The following is a 22,868-nucleotide window of genomic DNA, read 5'->3' on the forward strand; positions in this document are numbered from 1 at the left end:
TATTGTATCTCGTTAACTAGTATGCTTACTTAATGTATGTCTGTCTCTGCAATACTTTCTCTATTGTATATTGATCTCTGGAATACCCTCTATTGTATATTGATCTCTGGAATACCCTCTATTGTATATTGATCTCTGGAATACCCTCTATTTTATATTGATCTCTGGAATGTTGATTTGTTCACTTTTAGAATGTTATCCAGTGCTACATTAAGTGCGCAAAGGGCTCAGCGCTTTTCTCATGCATTCCAATAGTCCATTCATTTCAGTGGGGTTTCCAGCTTGTTAGAAATAGTTGGTGAATCAGCGCTACTGAAAGTTGGACCCAAGTAGTTAAGTAGAACTTTTGGCATAAAAAGTGTAGTATTCTTGCGCAAGTAAAGCGTTCAGCTAATAGGACCCAAATGAATGTAACATATTTTCTGCATCATTAATAAACAAATTATTGTGCCAAAATGCTATTGTTTAAAGAGAATTTGTCTTGAGTGAGGCCTTTGTGGCTTATGGATACAGTATATGTAAAAATGTTAAGGGTAAGGAAGCTAAAGGCTGTATATGCCTATTGTTAGATAAGTGGTTAGTCTTGGAGCTGATTGGTAGGTCAGCTGTTAGGAGGCAAATGGTTTAGATTGACAGGTGTAGTTGGAGCCAGTTAGCCTATTGCAGCATAGTAGGGGAGGGTCTTAGGGTCATGTTTCAGTCACTTCCTCTTTTCTGCAGGATTACCCACCCACACTCCCTAATGTGTTTTGTTGTTTGATATATTGTGGTTGTTGCTTTGTTCATCTGAATTCAAAGAATTTCAATATCAAATTTAGCAAAGACTCAGCTTGGTGGGAAAGCATTGCTTCTCAGCGGCCAATATATTGTTGTAGCTGTGGGGCTTCTTCCCTTTCATAGGGTGAGTGTCTTTGCCAAAACAGGGGACCCAGCCCAGGGCAGTGGCAAATGCAGGATTTCTAGAGGGGTTTTTCCAAATGCTTGATTTTAGAGCGAGTGTTACCAGTCTACAAAGAGGGCATAATTAGTACTTATCCAGCTTTACTATACGTCATACATACTGTACTGTGTGTGATAATTCCAGCATATACAGGACCAGTAATCACAGTAAGCCATTAGATGCGGCAGTAGGGCCATCCTGCCTGAGCTGAATGTATTTATTTTAAATGTGGGCACCATTCCAGATATTGGAGCAAGTTCAGGAGTCTGGTGGAACAGCAGAAGAACCTAGCACTGCCCTGGACATATATGTACAAAATAGGCTCTATAGTAGTGCATCCCTAACAGTACATGTTTTCCAGATCTCCTAGTTGGTGCACAGTTTATTTATCAATGGCCGATACATGTTAAAAGATCCACAGGTGGTGCTAATTAATTCATGTGTGATACTGAGAATAAATGCAGCACTAGTAACATTCTATTATATTACTATTTCTATTGTGGTCATGGTGTGGGCTGGGGAGGGGGGTTCCCAGGCAGACGGAAACCCCCCCTGCATTTGCCTATGCAGGGCTTTTCATTATGGATGGGCCCTAGTAGTACTAGAGGGGAGTGTAGGCCTTTGCAGCTCAGTTTGCGTTGGGGGTCATACAGCTGCCCCCCACTGTTAGAGAAATACATCTTCGCTAGAGCTTAGTTTCATAATACTTTTTTAGACCACCTTTATTCAATCTATATCAATTTAATAAGAGTTCTGACTAGGGATGTGCCCCGACCCCCATGTTTTGGTTTTGGATCTGTATATCCTTAAAGGTTTTGGATCTGGATTTGGGGGCCTATTCATCAACACTAAAATAATGTTTTAAAGGAAATTTTTTCTTAAATACTGTTATTTTAGTATTCATGAAGTATCTTAACACAGGAGATATCACTGATATCTCCTTGCTAAGTCCCCCTGCGTTAATTTCCACACTCCCCATACATTAGTATGGGGATATGGAAATTATGCTATTCATCAAATTCTGAAAATTATGTATTTTCAGAATTTGATGGAATTTACTATCCACATGTGAGGTCCCCCGGCGTCTCCCTCCGGCGCTCTGGTCCCTCCTCTGGCTCCGGTGGCTGCTCGGACACTGTGTTTCCCAGCAGAACACAATAAAGTTTAGAAAGAAAAAAAAATACTTTTTAATGTTTTTTTTTTCTAAACTGTACTGTGGTCTGCTGGGAGAACATGTGTCAGGGCAGACACAAGAGCTGGAGGCGCTGCAGCGGGCAGGTAAGTGCGGGACAGGGGGGGAGGTTTTCTGAGGGGGGAGGGGGGGTTGGACACACACACACAAAATTACCGCAGCTGTAGGCAGTGTTGCGCATGCACTGGTTTTACGAATGTAACAGCGCATGTGCAGCACAGATTCCAGCTGCGGTAAGGTAGAGTAGACAGGGAAAACTATCTATTTACCAAAAAACTGTCATCGCAAAAATTACAGCTTTTCGGAATAGATACTGATGGAGAGGAGGAATGATGAATTCCACCGGTAATTAGGTAGAACTCCATGCGAGTTCTAAACCTAATTACCTCCAGAGAAATTTAAGTTTAAGTTATGATGAATGGGCCCCTTGGTCTTGAAAAACCACCCTCAAGTTTTTTTTATTTTGGATCTGGATTTAAAAAAAAAAACTTTAATAAACAGCTAAAATCATGTAATTTATGCAATCCAAAACCCGAAATTCAGATCTAAAATCCGAATTCCGAACCGCAAAAAGATCAGAACCGCAACCTGGATTTACCCGGATTCACGAAATTCGGGTGGATTTGGACTTCTGGAGAACCGAACAGCACATCTCTAGTTCTGACCTTACTTAAATCCTAATACTTGTGTCATTAATTCTAGTTTATTGGTTTATTATACATACAGTAGTGGTAACAAATCCTGAGGTTCTCAAACTATAGACAGCTTATTATTTCCTAGGGCCAAATGTTTATTTTTCTGAAAATTCATTCAAAAGGAGACTTGCTTTGAACACTGCTGTGAGGAAGACCCTAGAGGGGGGGGAACAATAATTTCACTGCTGTATTCCTCAGACATGGAACTGAACTTCGGGCCTGATTCACACATAATGCAGTCAGGTGTATGGACGTCTACAGTGATCATAAGCCTATGTAACTATCCGCCTGTATTCCGAGGAATACTGTATGAGTGTATGTGATGGCCCTACCCCAAGCCACCCACCCGTCATCACTAGTAACGCTACTTACACCTATCCCATGCATGTTGCAGAAGATGCAACGGAAACTGGCGCTCGCACTCCAAATGCACAACTCAGAACACGTTATTGCCGTCCAACTGCCACCCAGGAACAATTCAGCCATCAGTGACTGACATGTGCCCAATTCGTAGCTTCTCCACATTGAGTATTTAGGCTTCAGCACATGCGCAGTATGGGTAAAATTGGTAAAATGCCGAAGCATACGGATTTACGTGTGAATCAGAAACAGGTCCTTTGTATAAGGTGCCAACACCAAGGTATTACACCCCTTCCTAAATGCATGTATTTTAGTCACATATGTCGCCACTTAGGCCGGAATCCAATTAGCCCCAAACAATATTCGGGCGCTAACGGATCCCCCAAGGCTATCCAATAAGCCCCGAAAGCCAGCACTTATCGGGGATTTGTTTCACGTGCCTCGGGCAGGCGAAACTACAGTAAATTAAAAAAAACAGCCCCATTTTCGTGTCGGCTATCGCGAAAAGACAGGTTTCACGGACCCTGTGTTTTTTTTCTCATGAAAACGGGACATTTTTCTCATGGAAAAAATAGGCTCTAATTGGATAGAACGATAATGACCATTGGCCAAAAAACGTAATAATCGCCCGTTTTTTCACATGAGAAAAATTATCGGGGCTAATTGGATACCGGCCTTAGTATTCACCGTTAGGAGGGGATATCATTGGCACCTCTTGGAGAGTAGATCAGCCTTTCAAATCGAGGCTGGGTGGTCCAACGTTTTACTTGACATAGGTGAAAGGTTCCGGGAAAGACAGGACCAACTATGAGTTGTATTATTTATTTTTTCATTGTCATTTTTTTTTTGCTTTCTTTTTTATTTAAGATTTACAATATTTGTGTATTTTGTGAAATAAAATAAAGAACATATAACCACCCCATACACAAAACAAAAATAAACACAATACCAGTTAAATTGTTTTGTGTACCGCTAAGCAAACACAGAATATTTTTTTTTTTTATTATCACAGAAATATTTTGTATTATAGCTTTAATTTCCCTTTAATGTTTAGGTAAATAGTCTCCAGCAGAATCCCAGCAGCACAGTGTGAGAGAAGTTATTATGAGATTATTGTTTATTGTCTAGAGAGGGATTGTTGTATACTGTATTATTGTAATGTTTCCTCTCCGCATTACAGAATCCCAGAATTCCTCGGGGAGTATAACTTTCAAGTATCACAATTAATACTGTACAGGAGTTATGAAGCTTTATCACTATGGTGCCCCGAGTGCTGTCTCGTTTTGCTGCTTTTGTGTTACTAAGCATAATAACATAACAGAAATGTCTGATATCTTAATGTACTGTATATGATGGGGCGGGTGGGGGTTTCTCGGTCTTACAACATTTTGAAATAGGTAAGTACATGAAATATAAAGCATATTGTATTATTACAATCTTTTATTTATTTAGTGCTACAAGAATTCTTTAACAAAATACATAGAGGTAACCAGAGCCAACAGTACAACACATTAATATAGAAGGGAGAGTTTCCGGCTAGCTAGAGCTTACATGGGATGCACAGATACAAGTAGGGAGAGACCGGTAGAGATGGGGGAAGCAGATTGGCCATTTAGAGGATAGTTGATAGGATCGGATGAAAAGGTGAGTTTTGAGGGCACGTTTAAAGGCTAAGAGGATGGAGGAGAGTCTGATTGGATGGGAGAGGGAGGGAAGATTGGGGGCAGGAGGGAAGAAATCCTTAAAGGTGAGAGTGGGAGAAGGTGAAGGGCGGTTGGTCATTGGCAGAGGGAAGTGGGTGAGAGAGAGTGTGAGTGGAAATGAGTCTGGGGATGTAGGAAGGAGTAGCGTGGTTGGGGGCTTTGCATGGGGAAAGGGAAGGTCTCACTTGTTTTGAACACCCTTGCACTAGCCATTAAAGTGACCAGTCTCTCCGGTGAGTTTATGCTTATAGGGGCCCATTTATTATTGCGAAAAAGACTTAAAAAACACAACAATTGCACAGCAACATGAAAATTAAGTATCTCGTAAATGTTTGATGCTATTACCGCATTGATTTCATGGAAGTCTCCGGTACAGCTATCTGGTACAGCTACTTTTGTTTTCTTTCCACAAATCCTATCTCTGTAATGGGAACTGCGGTCTTACCCTTCCACGTGGTTCAGGGCAGTTACGGAGCGGAGCAGAGGAGAGGGTGCATGCTCCACTTTGGTGACTGATGGCAGTGATGTGGAATGGAGGGGGGGGGAGCTGCCACTATCAACTTGCTTCCAGGTTTGGACCACAAGCGCATACGTAAGTGGCAGATCCCTCTGCAGTAAAATATGTGACCAACTGTGACATCGAAGAATGAAGAAAGTTGAGTTGGCCTAGAATGTACCTGTAGCTCCAGTTCGTCCCAGAGGTTCTCAATGGGGTTCAGATCTGGACTCTGAGCTGGCCAGTCCATCCGGGTTCCCAAACCCTCTATATACCAGTCCAGCGTCACCCTGGAAACCTGACAGGTGGCATTGTCACCTTGATAAAAAACATTTGGTGTTTCCGTAGAACTGCCACAATGTAGGGAGCACAGAGTTATCGAGAACATCTCTATACGTCTTGTTTTATACCTTCACGAACACGTGTCTGCTGGAGGAGCGCACCACTTCGCTTGCGCGGGGGTGTCCAGTCACTTTATCTACACAGTACACAGTACAACGGTGCTCAATAGGTATGCTAGGTGTTAGCCCCTAGCTGCAAAGTGGTTGAGGTGTTCAGCCCCCCACACACACACACAAGCCACACACACACACACACGAGTTATGCAGGACACACCAAGTGCTCTGGGGCCAGAATGATGTCAGTCATGTCAAATTTGTAGTACAGGGAAAACCTCTAATAAAGAAAATGAGTCCAGTAATAAAATGATGGTAAAGATAAGTCCTCTGCCAATCTCTTACATATTGTGAAAAAATTCCACTGTGTTCATCATCTGAATATAACTAATGTCAGTCTTGAATAGTATTGTTCAATGTGGTTATAGGGCCGGAATCACTACTGATCGCAACTTCGTTTAGGCACACAATCGGCCCACTGTTGCGTTCTGCGATCGGGACTGAAATCGCAGTGACTATGCAGACCCATCGCAGAGTGATTGGCAGGAAGTGCTGTAACGGGGGGGTGGTCGGGGAAACGCAGGTATTCGCACACCGTTACAGGGGCGTGCATAAATTAGCACTGCGATGCCGTACGCAGCCTGAGGACTCATAGCGTGCGATGAGGTTAGCAATTTCTGAGTATGGTCAGAACTTGTGTAAGTGTGTGTAAGGCTGCAATTTTACTCGATTGTACCGATGGTTCTGCAGTCTTGCTAAACATTACGGATTTGTGTAAGGTAAGGTGGGCGTCCTTATGTAGTACGGTGATGGCACAGCGATCGCAATTGATTGGCATATCATCGCAGCCAGACTGCGTGCGTAATTGCAGTTGCGATCTGTAGTGAATCAGGCCCTAGAGTAAAATGTCACTGTGTACTTTGATTTAATGCAGCAATATCTCCTGCCCCCTTGTATCCACCTCAGATAATAGGAATGGCACAGCCAGTATCAGGGTATATCAGAGCTCTATACATGCTAACAGGCGAGATGCTTTGACTTCCAAAGTCAGCTGGTCTCAGGAGTAACCCCTTGAGCTTACTGTTGTGGGGCCGTAAGTGTGGGTGAGGTCTGCTGGGAATAAAACACACTGCTGGGAGCTTATTTAGTAAAATCAACCACGCAACTAGGGTCACCACAGAGTTTCCCAAACTCCGCCATTACAGCTCAGATGGTTAAATCAAATTGACTGAAGTTCTAATTAAGTCACCTGTGCTCAAGCATGGATATCCTTAAAACCTGGACTGTAATGGTGGGCTTTGGGAAACTCTGGGTTATCAGATTAGCAGATCCAACCATATAAAATACAGGTTACATTGCTACACTGTGGTCAGATGCTGCATAGTCCTGAAACTTTTTCTGCAAATGAACTGGCGGCCTGCGAAAGTCCGGTATTCAGAAAAACTCAAAATGTTTTTTTCAATGTCATGGTCATCTCTAATTAGCACCAAAAGGAAAAGTCTTTATCACCATCATTCTATGGAGATTAATGGGTTGTAACTGAGACATCTGCTCAATACTGCGCAGTGGAATACAAACTAAAGTCTTCCCTATCTGCAACTACTGTGCAGGTGCAGCGGATCTGCAACGTTATTCCAAATCAACTCAACAAACACATTTTTTCTTCATATAACATATGAAAGCCCATTACACAAAAATGTCTTTCGCAAGGGTATTCCTTTGAAAAGTAAGTCTTCTACGGCGTCCTATGATTAGTGAGGAAACGACAAGCTCTCTAACATATATAGCATACAAACAGAACAGGTAACAGATGGACACAGCATTTGTCATGACTTACAGGAAGCCAGGCAACTGACCTCCCCCTTGTGTAATTCTCTCAGATGCTCAGTACTGACACAGCACATTCATCCTGCGGTCAGTCTGTGCAATGCTTCAGATCAGGGATTCCAGATCTCCCTGAATTAGATGTTCTACTTCCCACATGCTTTGATTTGGTCCTTTAATTAAGTTTTGTTGCAGCAGCAGCCCTCGTTTGTTTCCCAGGAAGATAGCAGATAACTACTATTCCGCTTCTAAAAAAAGAACTCTCATTCGCCAGCAGGCTCGTCATCTGCTAGGCCATGATAATATATGATTTGTTAAACAAGAAATGATTATAGAAGTGCATGAATCGCTAGCGTTCTGTGCGAATATTCAAAGTAAAAACTGCTTTCTGTATCTTTTAGAAACCCGACAGGTGGGCTCAGAGCCTTGGGAGGCCGGGAGATGTATTCTGTTCCTACCGAAAGCCTAAAAACAGATATACAGTATGTTTCTGTTGCACAACGTACCACGTTTTAAGTAAACAGAATTTTATAGCAACAGAAAAAAGGCAACACTGACAATTTATTTATAGACACATTGATTAAAGGGATATATTGTAATTTATATACAGTAATGGAAAACTCCCATGGTTTTTAATTTATTTCAACGTTCTGAAAATAAAAGGACTTATATTATACTTTCTAGAGCTTCGACACATTACACAGCATGTTGACAAACCTTGATATAAAATTTCTCTACTGCCTTATGGTGGAAGTAAAGAACATTCTGAAGCTGTTTATCACAACTACTTCACTTAATTTTGCTTATATTGCTTGGCAGAAAAGCAGTGTATAGCCACCACAACAGCTCCAGAAATAGGGATTGCTTGGTTGATATGTGATACCAGACCAGTATTACTGTACTTTTGATTTGATCAGCCACATTGCATCCAGAGGTGGGCAATGAGCTGCCCTTCAGATGATGTGGGGCTACATATCACAGCATGCCATAGCTTTGCTATAAGGGCATGCTAAAACTGTGGCAGGGCCTGCTGGGATGTGTAGTTCAGCTGGAAGGCCGCTTATTGCTCACCCCTGCATTAGACCCTGTTGTCTGAAGTTAAGTAACAGCTCTAACAATATAATAGCCACAGTTTCTATATTGCAAAGGGCCCCACTAGTGCACTCAGCTTAACTCTACTAAAATATAGCCCAGGTTGCTAACATTCAAGTAAAACTAATGAATGCCATCTACTGTACATCAGTGTCCAGGACAGTTACGTTAGGGGACACTACCCAACTGGATTCCAGTGTGAAAGGGTTGTAGGTTCAGGACTCAATTATTACAGGACACCAGAGAAGATGATAGCCTGCAGTCGCATGGGATGGGACCGCGACAGGGAAAGCCCATCTGCCTGCTGTTGCATCAGGTGCCACAACTCCAGGCAAATTATTAAAAAGTGATAGTAAAATCTTTAAAAACCAGCCATTGTGTCTGGAGGTGGGAATCCTTGCCTCTCTATTGTGGTGTGGAGAAAGGGGAAGAACATTGTGCTGCTGAAGATAGATACCACAGCAATAAGTGAACTCTTCAATCGCTCACCTCAATCAAGGTAATAATCGGCCTGTATTAACCATCTCAATTAGGAAATCGAAAAATGTATTCAGAGTACCACATCTATGATATATCTTTCCACTAGAAATATTAAACGTTGTCAGTTTTATTATAAATTTGATTCTAGATTAATTTGGTCAATTAAGATTTTGAAGACATTGAATCTGGTGTCTTTTAAGCTTGATGTTCCCATGTATTTAAGAATATACAGAATTAATTCATTCTTCATTATTGCAACAATATTAATCCGCACAAAAATGTTTTACCAATCAACCTGTTGGATCGTCAATATGTTGTGGAAGAACTCGTGAATCTAAGAGTGTATTAGGGACAACTCCGTTCCTATGGAAAGAGTATGGTGAAGATCAATGATCCTAGATACATGTCAACTCCTCCTCCCAAAACAAAAGGAGAAATATTTTATGAAAGGGGTGCATCATACAGGCAGGTAAATCATACATACCTGCTCTCCTGGAGATGTGTATGGTGATAATGCATGGTGGGAAATTCTGTAAGATGTGATGTCAGTAGTGAACTCCCTGCTCTATTAGACCATCGCCAGGCCGCCCACAAGAGCTGTGGGTGGTCACCCACAGCTTAGCGAGCGGCCAGGAGACCGGGGTAAAAAAAAAAACGTCCCGCCCTGATTCAGAGCGAGAGCTCGCAAATAGCGAGCGCCTCTGAATCAGGGTCTAAGAACAGAGCAGCTTCACTTTAGTAGTGGGGGTAGAGAGTCATAGCAGTAGTATGTGAGTCTGTAGGGGGCTATGAGGTTGGGCATTGGCACTGTATATAGCATTGTCGCCTCACCGAACTGTGGTCTAGGGTATGAAATCAACAATGGTGTTATCTATATAGGGTAATTAGCTTTTTCTTTTGTCTCTGGGTGGTCCGTTACCTCCTGATATCCACAAACTAGTTCTGATAGGTTATTTTAATATCTAAATTGGCCATACTGTGTATGTATGTGTTAGATTGCAAGCTCCACATCAGCAGGATCTGCCCATTATATACAAGTATTCTATGTTGGTGTTGTATAAATATGGGATAATAATAATGAGAATGTAAATGGATTGGACAATGACCTGTATATGATGGATAGTTTGGCCTGCTGTACATAGAACTTGGCTTGGTTTGCCATACTGAGTGCACGAGCTATTCCCCATACAGATGGAGCAGGCTTCATTTGTATGCAGAACCAGTTCACCAAGCAGCGGAGAAAGTACGTAGTGATCCAGGGAATCCTCCACGGCTGGGCGGGCGCTGGATTGCGCTGTTTATGAAAACAAATCCTGCCACAGCCGATCCCTGCCGTGAATACCATGCTTTCAGTTTAAAGCCATAATACGTAGTATACAGTGTGTACTGTATTCTTTTTTCTCCATGCCATGTATTTATTTTTTACCTATTATATTAGTATATCGTTTTTTGTATAGTTTATGTTAAGGTGTGCGCCCATTTAAAAGGTGTCGTGTACTTCACTGATTCATCACTTTTATTGCAGATGATTATTTATTCACGGTTGTCAGACTAGAACAATATAATAATTACAGGTTGGCAACCGTGTTTGTTTGACAACGTTGTTTACTGGCATGTTCTGGCCCTTCTGCTAAGCTGTGAAACTGATCCTGACAGCGGTTAATTCCCTAAACCAGGATTAGACACCCTGCTGCTGTGCAGCTGTTAAGGAACTACAATTCCCAGCAATACCTCCTGGTCTTCTAGGTAAACAAAAGTTGTAGAGTCACGTATGCTGTAACTCTGCCTAAAGCCTCTGTGATATACACTCTCGGGGACTGTGCGGAATGTTTTTTTGTTGTCTCTCTCAGTTTGCTGCGGTAAACGGCAATAAAATGAGTATAGGCTTTTACTCTTATGCCCACAAATCTTGCTAATATACAGACTATGACCCGCTCAGTCATACTACGCAGCCACACAGAGGGAGAGTGACAGAGACTGATGTACATAGTGCAGCTGGCTCTGCTGTTCTCCCCAGCCGGGATAGTGCTACTAAGCCGGAACTCTCTTACATACTCTTAAGGTTAAAGCAATTTATATTGCCAGAGAATACTAAATTCAGTGTGTGTGACTTGCTGCAGTATAGAATACCTCAGTTCTCTATTGTTGTTTACAAGCCTAGGAAGCCCAAGATGTGGAGAAGAACTGGGCTGTGGCCTCTGGCCCTGATTCAGAGCCGGACGCTCTGACAGAGGCCGGGCTGTTTTTTTTTTTTTTACAACGGCCTCCTGGTCACCCACAGCTATAGTGAGCGGCCAGGAAGATGGTCGCGAAGGTCAAGACCATCACGACCATCGAGCTTGTGAGGAGACCCTTGTGGTAGGGTCTCGTTGCCGCAAGCCCCAGAGAGATTTCGGCTCTAACAGAGCCGAAATCTCTCCCACTGACATCACTCATGATGTCAGTGGGGCCGCCCCCAAACGGAGGTGTTCACATGGGAACGCCTCCGTTTGGGCAGCCACTCCCCCTGCCCGCCCACCAAAGGGGGCGAGCTGTCACTCAACATCGACAGCACACCCCCTTTGGTACAAGACCTGGAGCGACGGATTGCCCGTCACTATCCGGGTCTCGCGCATGCACACGACGGAGCCGGCTCCTTCGTGCGCATGCGCTCTGGGCCACCATCGACCCGGTTGCGAGCGCTCAGTGCTTGCGATAGGGTTTGAATCAGGCCCTCTGTTCCCTTCATAACTCCTTTTCCTCTTGAACCTCTGATGTAATGCTGAATCCATACTTGCCTACTCTCCCGGAAGGAGGCTTCTCAGAAATTGGGTGGCGCTCCCAGCCCCCTTGGAAAAGAGGGCAAGTCTCCCGCACCCCCCCTCTTCCCTGACAGCCGCTCGCAACTACCCGCAGCTGTGCACTTAGGGGTATATTACTTAGGTGCAGGTTTTAGAAGTGGAGATATTGCCCATAGCAACCAATCAGATTCTAGCTATTATCTTCTATTAGGTGCTAGATAAATGCTAATAGCTAGAATCTGATTAATTGCTATGGGCAACATCTCCACTTCTAAAAACCCAAACTTTAGTAAAATATACAGTGCAAAAGTGGGTGGGCCGGGGGCCGATAACGCAATTTGCACTGAATCGCATCAACATAGACCCTTGCCCACTATACAATGCCTGTGATCTCGGCACTGTATAGCGGGGGGAAAGGGGGAAACCATGATGACACATTCGCGTCGCCATGTTCCCCCGTACTGCCCACCTATGTGGCTGCCATGCCCCCTCTATGCCAACCTGGCTGCCTCCTTATGGAGGAGGGGGCAGAACAGTAGGCAAGTATGGTTGAATCACTTTACTTATATATAGACTAAGGGATTTATTTATTTATTAATATTAGCCGTCACGGTTTCATGAATAATTAATGGTTGTATTTTGCCATCTAGGTTTGGGGCTACCCAGGATAGAAGCAGAGTCTAATCTGCCGGTGGTCTTCGCCAGGGACCTGCAATGAATATATGGGTGTACAATCTAAGCGCAAAGAATACTGATAATCAAAACAGTTGTGATAAACTCTACAATTAACATGAAGTATAAAATAAGGTTCTTAGCAGATGTTTGGCCAAAAATGCATGTCCACCTACCTACCAAGTCACTGTGAACCCCATCAGGTGGGTCCCTCACCTACCTAATACAAACACATAGTAGATTTGTGGAATGGTCTCCCGGCAGAGCCTGTTGCAGATACCAGTGAAACGATCTTGACGGATAGCAGACTGTTCTCACTGTGACTAGTCAGAGGGCCTGACATTTTAATAGCACGAGAAGTGGGACAAACTAAGTGGGCCAATCAGGCCTAATCAGCATTCACATTGAGTGCGTTCAATCACCAGTGGGCTGGCATCCTTACTGCCTCTTATTGACTCGGAGATATTAAATGCTTCACTGGCCACAAGGATAAAACGAATATGACACACACCCCTATCCAGCTCCGATGTAATACTGAGAGATCTGCTCTGGAAGACGAGCCTTAATTCTGTATTAATGACTTGCTTTAATTAAAATCCTTGTAAATGGGAAATGTCAGCTGCACATGCATGTGCCCAGGAGATTAGGATGGATGCTTCTATCTACATAGAAAGCAATAAGGCATTTTGCTACATTTCAACAGCCATGATTAGAGTGCACACTCTTTGTGCCAGGGGTGACAGACGGGCATCTCTAGACCCATAGTGTTATTGATAAGCACAGTATGGGCACCAGCATATGTACTCATAGGGTAGATATTTAATAGCAGATGGGGTGAGCTGTAGCAAAATGGGGGATTTTAGATAGTTAACATATTACATGCACAGAAATGTTACAGGAGAGGATGGATGATAATAATAGCTGGCACTCTGAGGGGGAAGTGGATCAAGCCATGGAGAAAGATGAAATAGAAACTGGTTGATATGGGCAACATTTTACAACTGTCATTTATCTAGCGCAGTGTATGAAATGACAGTCAGATGCTGATTGGTTGCTCTGGGTAACCACTTTCTCTCTCTCCAAGGCTTGATACATCTCACCCTTCAAATCGCTCCAAATAAATGCGCTGTTACAGCTAATTTTCCCGCTGGCTATTCAGAGGATTTTCAAAGCGGTCCTGGGAAATATTTGCCACGTGTTTTGTCATATGGTAATTGAGGGGGGAGGTTTATCAAACTTTCTAAGGAGGAAAAGTGAAGCCGTTGACCATGGCATCCAATCGAGTTCTAGCTATTATGTTCTAGCTCATATTTTAAAGAATGTACCAGATAAATGATAGCTAGAAGCTGATTGGTTGCTATGAGTAACACCTATACCGGTCCTTTTTATAACGTTTGATACATCTCCCCCTTAGTCTTAATGAGCTCCAGTCGTACCCCAGTTGCACCACCCAGAAGGATCAGATTAACAATAGGACAGATGGGACAACAGTCCCAGACGGCCTCTACATAAAAATAGGCCCATCATCATGACAGCATAGTGATGAGCAGCTGTACAGCTGGCCCACTGTCGGCCATAAATATTAAAATTATATTTTTATTTCATACACGGCATCGGCCACACCCACACAGCGCAGGTCACGCCTCCTCCACTTGTCACACTAAGGGGTCTATTTACTAAGCAGTGTTAGGAGACAGAGTGAAAAGTGATAAGGTGCCAGCCAATCAGCTCCCAACTATCATTTTCAAACAAAGCCTGTGAGATGGCAGGAGCTGATTGGCTGATACCTTATCACTTTTCACTCTGTCTCCTAACACTGCTTAGTAAATAGACCCCTATGTCCTTGGTCATTTTCATGGCCATTTGGCCCTGAAGCCCAAAATAATGAGTTGGCAGTCGTCATTTCAGAGCAGTTTACAAATTTAGGGGCCAATTTAACAATGAGACATAACCTCTCTAGCAACAGATTCAGTATTTAACAAATAGCGATAAACTAAGATGGCCGCTGTTTGTCACTGTATCGCTTATGCCATCTAGAGATGAAGAAAGCAATATGGCTTCCATTGCCAGGGATCCAGCAACAGCCTTTTTCGGCTTCATGGAAGCAGAGGGCTAGCGTGTGGACAGGGAGCTTGGAGCCTGTGCGTGCTACAGTGCCCCCCCAAGTGTGCCAGGGAGGAAGCGCATCCAGCATGTGGGGTTAAATTAAAGGGAAATAAAAATAAATGTTAGGGGCAGTATCAAACTGGGGCATGTTGGGCTATATATACACATTCCAGTTCCAGTAATAAAATCTAGTTGTGTGTACGCAACACCAGCCCCTCGTGTCACACCAGCCCCCCGTGTCACACCGGCCCACTTTCTCCTCAGTCCCATCATACCAGCCCTGTCATACCCCATCACACCTGCCAACCCCTTCCCCAGACCTCTCCAACTTACCCGTCTTTTCTTCAGCGTGCATTCTCCTCTTCCTGCTCCTCAGTGCGGCTTGGCATGCACAGAAGGTGCATGTTGGTGGTCACACTGGGACCCAGTGCCCTCGCTACTCCCCTGCATGGAAGCCTTCCCGGCTTTGCTTTGGGTGAAAGTATCATGCGCGTGAGAGCAGCCCGTCGCTGGTAGTGTTCTGCAGCATATCACTGTGATGCTAAACAAAATATGCCGCTGGTAATATAATATAATATAGTTGTTAAATAGGGCCCTTAGCGTGGATTAGCACTCTGTAAAATAGCAAAGCAAAATTAATATTGACAAAATAGCTGGAACCTCGCACCTCTTCCAAATGGCCTGTTCGCATAAAGATTTGCCACCACCTGTCGGTTGGTATCCTAACCCTCCCTGGTGCCTAAACCTAACCGCCCCCCTTAGTGCCTAACCCCGCTACTTACCTTTGGGATTCCGGCGGTCGGATATTGAACGTATCCAGTTTGCACTTGTATAGGGTCTGAAGTCACCTGTCCAGCAGTAGCTCTGATTAATCACATAGCATAAGCGTTGGTTGTCGGGATGGAAACGACAGTGAGCCGCATGGAAACGACAGTGAGCCGTTATTAAATGTATGTAATAACCTATGGGTACAATTGAAGCAATTACAGCCAGGCAGATGGAGCTAAACGGTGTGTATTTTACCATTAATTACAGCGATGCTGATGGCTCTAAGTGATGTGCAGCATACCATTAGCCTAAGATACCATCTGCAGAACAAGATGGCTGCAGGCCTGCGCCGCCAGTAGCTCAGTCTTAGAGCAAGAGTCCATTAACACATGCAGCCATGTGTGAAATAATGTGATCAGCAGTCGATATGGTCATTTAGGCCTGGGAAGCAGGCTCATCTTATAAGAAAGACTCCACAAAGGTCTCACTATGTAGATGAGTTAATTAGTTCATCGCCTATGATGTCCTTCAGCCTGTGTGCAGCCATAACCGCGCCCTTGTCTTGCTGCATTACATCACTTTCCAGGACATTAAACTTTTGGGATCCCAAAACCCCCCATCTCCTCATTTAGCTAAGTGGCTTTCTGGCTGTATCTCAAATGAGCGTTTCTGCTTCTCATCACAATGATATTTCTACTTAGCATCTCCTGACATTGGTGGACATAAATCATAGCCCGTAGCCAGCATAATAAGAGCTGCAGTGGTTGTATCGATCAATCCTCTTGGCTGTAGTGCCAGTATTGATAGATAAATGGCCTTATATATAAATATACATATATAGGTAACCCCTTCACTGCCGGGGTGGAGAAACATGTTGCTTAGTCAGACCACAGGTTCATCTGATTACAGTATGTAAATCGGTACATGTTATACCCCTTTTACACCACTACTAAAACCCATAGGCAAACGCAGGGGGGGTTTCCAGTTGCCTGGAAACACCCCTCCCTAGCCCACATCCTGATACCCACAATTGAAAGAGCATATAATACAAAAGTCTGCCCTCAGTGTCACAAGTGAAATTATTAGCTCGACCTGTTGATCTTTTAAAATATGTCAGTCCTTAATGAATATACTTGTGCACCAACTTGGAGATCTGGTAAACATGCACTGTTAGGGGTGCACTGATATAAACCATCTATAGGATCAATTATTAACACTGTATAATAATACACTATCCAGTACATAAGACCAATCTGTACATATATGTCCAGGACAGTGCTAGGTTCTTTTTCTGCCCCTCCAGATTCCCGAACTTGCTCAAATGATCTGCAATGGAGCCACCATCTGAAATAAAAACATTCAGCTGAGACAGGATGGCCCTATTGCCCCATATAATGGCTTACTGTTATTGCTGGTCCTGCATACGTCAGAATTATTACATACTGTACACTACTGTAAACTGTACTTTGTATGCCGTATATTATAGCTGGTTAAGTGCTGATTATGCCCTTTTCGTGAACTGGCCACACTTTCTTTAAAACCAAGCATTTGGAAACCCCCCTCTAGAAATCCTGCGTTTGCCACTGAAACCCGGGTATTGACAGGTTAACCCAGCTTGCTGCTCGGTATAAAAGGGTCCAGGGTTGGATTCCAGGGTCGAGTAACCTGACAATCCAACCTGGGTAGCTTGCAGAGTTGATCACTGGAACGACCAGTGTAACCCTGCAGTGTAAAAGGGTAACCAGGGTTGTCCAACCCGAGTCCCGTTTACAGCATGGGGTGATCCACATTTTCCAGCGCCTGGAGATGAGGTCATCTCCATGCAAGTTATCTGCTGTCCCTACACTTCTAGCTCTGTATGGATAATAAAATAAAAATAATTATTATAACTATTCTGTCAGATATCACAGGTGCCTTCATTGTTCGCAGTACAGCCATCCTCACATTTCTGTATGCATGAACATTGGCATCTGATATTTCCTACTTATGTCAGTCGACTTAAGCCACCTCCGGGCCGTTCCAGACTACCACACGGTTCAAATGGCCAGCGGCATGGACATGCTGCCAACCGGATGTGACCAAATTGCTCAGTAGCCAATATGAGATGCCAATGTTCATGCACAGTTCTGGTACATTGGTGTCATTAACAGGATAAAGTAACACCCTGGCAGGTGGGACAGAGGTGCAATATGAATTGATTACGTACTTTACCGAGTAAGAGCATTTTCCTCTGCTGAAGCGTTTATGGTGAAGTGACTGTGCTCTATATATATATTGTGATAGGATCACTGGTAAAGTGGTCTGTGGCAGGTACATTTGTCCCAGATTCCTGTCTTTTGTGTTTTAAACCCCCAGGAGAAAGTCTGCAGTGTAGCAGGCTTGAGTTTCGGCTTTTTGAAAAGCCGGTTTGGGACCTGGGGGTTGTGGGTGAGAGGAGAGGGAGGGCTCCACCCACGGCCACTCCAGGTTTTGGTTCTCGCAGCCTGGCAACAGGCTTGTTAGGGTTTCCACCTGAGAGTGGCCAATATAAGCCTAGTGTGTTTAGGGCTGATTGTCTCACCTGGGAGAGCAGACAGGGAGTTTGCTCAGAGACACTTGAAAACCTATCTGTGAGTACTGTGCTGTGCTTTGTTGCTGGCGAGGGCATTAGGCCCTGCCAGGTTCTGGTAGTGAGGGAACTACCTGTGAAGTTAGTGCCCCGATAGGGCTAGGATTTATATTTATGTTTTCTTTATATTTCTGACATTGTACAATAAAGGCTGGCGCCGACCAGCTTGTACTTGCATCCAGACTGGTGTGCTGCTTCCCTGCTGCTGTGTGTGTGTGTAAGGAAGGAGTCCTCTACCCAGGAGAGGGACCCCCTAACCTAACTGTGTCACTATATATATATATATATATATATATATAGTGTATAGAATTTCTTACTGGTGATAATGTGATTATTAAGTAAAGCATAGTTTGTTTCTGGATAATTTGGAGGGTGCCATGGTTATTTTTTTTCTTCTGTGGCTATACTGAACAATGGTATGGCTTTGAATGTAGCACCCCAAAGGATTAATTATAAATAAGGAGAGTGCGGGTATGTGATATACCATAATATATATATATTACTCTAAACAAGTAGAATCTCACAGGGCTGTAACTAGAGCTGTGCTAGCGGGGAAGCCGCCCAGGGTGCAGAGCTGAAGGGGGGGAGTGAATATTCTATATTAATTTCATTACAATTGAGGGCTTGGAGAGCAAATTTCTCTCTTGATCAAGATGCCAGAATGTAAAGTTACAGCGCTGGTGCCTCGGTTATGTTAATGTTACCTGGTGAATTCATTCATGCATATTGGCTGACTCTACTCGGGCCGGTAATTGCACGGTGTACAGTATGGCCGCAACTGAGCAGCAATTATTTCTCTTTTGGGAATGACAAATCTACCAGCATGCAATCATTTGTGTTTGGATCGGACAGTGGATATACAGTACTCCCAATCCATTATCGGACATCGCCATACACTGTCAGATAATTGGTCTGTCTGTCTAATGGCGAGTTTGATCTCACAATGTATGGCCAGCATAAGTGGCATGCATTCTACCTTATTTCACCAATATATAAAACATGTAAGCTCTTACGAGCAGGGCCCTCTACCCTCTTGTACTTCTCCCTACATTACTTTCATCTACTTCTTACTCACCACTAGGGGCACCTAACACTTGGTTGCTTATGCTCTGTGCTTATCTGGGTGTTATGGTCGCTAATGTAGCAATATATATTATCCATGTCCTGGTCCTGTAGTGTATTGTTCTGTAAGTCGCTTGTCTACAACTTGTTTATGTACTTTGGAAGGCGCTGCGGAACATTTGTGGCGCCATATAAATAAATGATAATAATAATGCCTAAGTAATGCAGCTTTATATTATCAGCGTTTACCTCCCATTTATGATATGGGCGGACAAAGTTATAACTTGATTAGTGGGCCACAGTGCATGTGTATACTGTATGAGAGGTACGCACCGAATTTTGGGGAGATGCAAACTGAAGTCCATGGATTTTCAAGGGCTTTAGGGAAATATATTTTGGTAAAAGTCAATGTCTGCTTCTTCATTTTAAATGGGCCTGTTTAACCAAATGTCTCAAAAGGGACCTTAACATTTAAAGGGCAGTATACTAAAGTGTTGCACTGCTATAATCAATTATTGTACTAAATAATGGGCCTAAGGGAATCCTTTACTTTTAGCACATACCATGCTTTCTGCTAGCTTTGCATTAATGTAATTAATTGCCTCTGCCCCCCTGGTATAAAGAATATGGAAACTGGGAAAGCTGATCACTGTTAGTGAATCTTATAGGAACATTTGCAGAGTCTTCTTGTGGCAAGACAGGACATTTTCTCTATTAGTTTTTTGATAGATGATCAGAAATCGTTACTAATGACCAACTTTGATTTACTATGTCTCAATCTATATTTAAATAACCAGCAATTTATATAGCATTAGAGCAGTGATTCCCAACCTCGGTCCTCAAGGCACACTAACAGTCCTGGTTTTAGTGATATCCATGATTGTGCACAGATGGTTAAGTATGGCTATCCCCAAAACATGGACTGTTAGTGTGCCTTGAGGAACGTGGTTGGGAACCCCTGCATTAGAGGGTCAAAGAGGAACACATTAGGAAGACCATAGCTGGATTTGGAGGCTTGTCCTGTGCTTAAAGGCTCTGGTCACCCAATTGGGCCAACAATTCTGGTGGTGCTACTGTATAGTTCAACCATGGTCAACCAACTTTAAGCCTGGTCAAGCTTCTGCGAACACGTAAAAACTGGCTCAAATATGTTTGAGCTTTTCTGGATACATTTTAATTGTTTTTGATGGTAGGAGATGGCAAAACGTGAGTGGTGGACTTCTAGCTTGGTAGCGTTCACAGCTCAAATTTTTTTTTCAAAAAGTTATTTTTTTTATACTTTAAAAATCCTATTTAATGTGTTGCAAAATATTTAAGAAACTACTTATATTTTTTTAGTGAATCATGAAACTGAGGTGCAAGAGTCAAATGTGAGTAGTTAATGTAAGCTGCATATTTCAATCCATAAATTTGAATCTGGGTCAAGTGAAATGTGAAATTTCCGAGCATTTTTATTCTCAAGACCAAACCTCCCAACTGTCCCTTTAAGGGACAGAGGGCCAGATTCAGAGCCGGACGCTCTGACCAGAGCGCTCGCTCTGAATCAGGGCCCTCCTACCTAAAAATGGAGCGGCCTCTTGGACGCTCGCATAGCTGTGGGTGACCACCCACAGCTTATGCGAGCGTCCATGATGATGGTCGCGATGGTCAAGACCATCGCGACCATCGGGCTTGTGATGAGACCCTGCGGTAGGGTCTCGCTGCCGCAAGCCCTGGAGTGATTTTGGCTCTATCAGAGCCAAAATCACTCCCACTGACATCACTAGTGATGTCAGTGGGGCCGGACTCAGACGGTAGGCGCCTCCGTCTGGCAGCCACACCCCCGGCACGCCCACCAAAGGGGGCGTGCTGTCAGTCACCATCGAGAGCACGCCCCCTGTGGTGCGAGACCCATAACGACGGCTTGGCTGTCGTTATTCGGGTCTTGCGCATGCGCACGACGGAGCTCCCTCCATTGCGCGCATGCGCATTTGGGTACCATCGACCCGCTTGCGAGCGTCCTGCGCTCGCGAGCGGGTCTGAATGAGACCCAGAGTTTCAGTCAAAAGTGGGTGTTTCTGCTTGATGAGAGAGGGGATCATCGTGGATCAGGGGGGAGTTTGAGGGAATCGGAGGTATGTAAGTGGTAGAATCATCCTGGGGTTTCCAATCATGAGAAATAAAGAAATTTCTCGCTGCTGCCGATTCATACAAACAGATGTGATGCGATATTGCCTACTCTTGAGCTGGGTGCACATTAGACTACGTGTACACAGCACGACGGGACCCGGCAAGTGCATGCACATTTGTCCGAGGGGTTGGGGGAGAGACACGCCATGCTGCATTTGGCATGACAGCCTTAGCAACAACCCTCCAGTAGGGCCGAGTGACGATGTTGCTAATGACCCGCAGGAGCACGCATATCTTGGGTATACACTAGATGACGCACCCTATATGGTGCTACGATCCGCGGGATTGGACGACGTATCCTCTATTGTGTACCCAGCATTAGTGTCACTGTGCATCACATATTATGCCTCCGCCCATGTTCAAGCAGCAGGGAAACTCTGCGTTAAGAATCCCATAGTACTCTTTAGGCAACGCCATCTATAGATGGCGTTGCCTATCAGGAACAAGCTCCGAAAACTTCCACTAAGTTGATGCATACCGGCCCATCACAGACCCGTAGCGTTCTTTGGGGACTGCAGTGCCGAAATCCGCTGGAGACTACTTTTGTACATATGGGGTTTACGGCAAACCTCTGAAAATGGAAGTGTTTGGAGGTTTTGGCTACATTTTTAGGTTTGATACACCCTGCAGGAGCTCTGCTTCGCAATCTAAGGAGGGGAAAGTTGTACACACAGACATGATTACTCAGCACGGTCTTCTGTAGTCACTGGGAGGAGCACTTCTATAACAGCAATGAAGAGGGGAATGTCATATACTGTACTTAGACGTTATCTCTCAGCACCTTTGTCTATAGCACTGTGAAGAGCAAAGCTAAACATTTGAGGAGGGGGAGGTATCATTTGAAATTGCACTTATTACGAAAATTTAGCAAATATACTGGGGGCATTACACACTGCCGTCTTCAGTAAAAAAAATTTAAGCTAATATTGGATGCAAATATTACGAAGAAGGAGCAGAGATACATATGGCACATAAGCGTAGAACAGATGTTTTCTGCAGTATACGTGGACCCAACATCCTCTTTTGGCATTTGAAACGTTAACAGCAGAAGAGTTGAACCTCTCCTGAAGGCTCTTAGTGAAAACTTGATTGGGACCCTGGGAGAGAATGGAGGTTTTTACAGAGAACTATGAAGAGTGCTGGATCACAAAAGGAGAACATTTGATATTCCGCCAAATTGTGTCTGTGTAATTTGCAAATGCAGAGTCAGCGAGGAGGTTTAATCAACTTAAAATTCACAGTCCAGGCTGCTCGGAGTGAAATAAGGAGGGGGGGGGGGGGGAATGAGAGGAGAAATTCAAAGATGTGATCATTTCACAGGAACACACTTACACAAGCCCACAAACTACACACCTGTGTGTCATCTACATACTGTACAGGTCTTTGTTATCAATAGCTCACAATATGTATAGCAGGGCTTGATCTGCTAATATGGCGCAGAGGTAGGAAACAGCTTCATATTTTTTTACCACCAACATCGAACTCTAAGGGATTCATTTCTGGCAACAATGGGGGTAATGGTAATA

The 22,868-nt window shown here is 43.9% G+C and overlaps 1 long non-coding RNA gene across 2 annotated transcripts in view; it reads left to right on the top strand.

The window, feature by feature from the left end:
- LOC148481243 (uncharacterized) overlaps positions 1 to 22,868 on the top strand; it is a 100,938-nt gene that overhangs the window by 41,555 nt on the left and 36,515 nt on the right. Inside the window, exon 1 of one of the 2 annotated variants that reach the window (XR_015871932.1) lies at positions 18,070 to 18,112. The exons of the other annotated variant lie outside the window; for it this stretch is intronic. This is a non-coding gene — a long non-coding RNA (uncharacterized LOC148481243). Of the gene's footprint in view, positions 1 to 18,069; positions 18,113 to 22,868 lie in introns of those variants that run through there. 2 annotated transcript variants of the gene reach the window in all.

This window comes from Taudactylus pleione, unplaced genomic scaffold (assembly GCF_031769625.1).
Source record: "Taudactylus pleione unplaced genomic scaffold, aTauple2 ptg000587l, whole genome shotgun sequence".
NCBI classification, from domain to species: domain Eukaryota; kingdom Metazoa; phylum Chordata; class Amphibia; order Anura; family Myobatrachidae; genus Taudactylus; species Taudactylus pleione.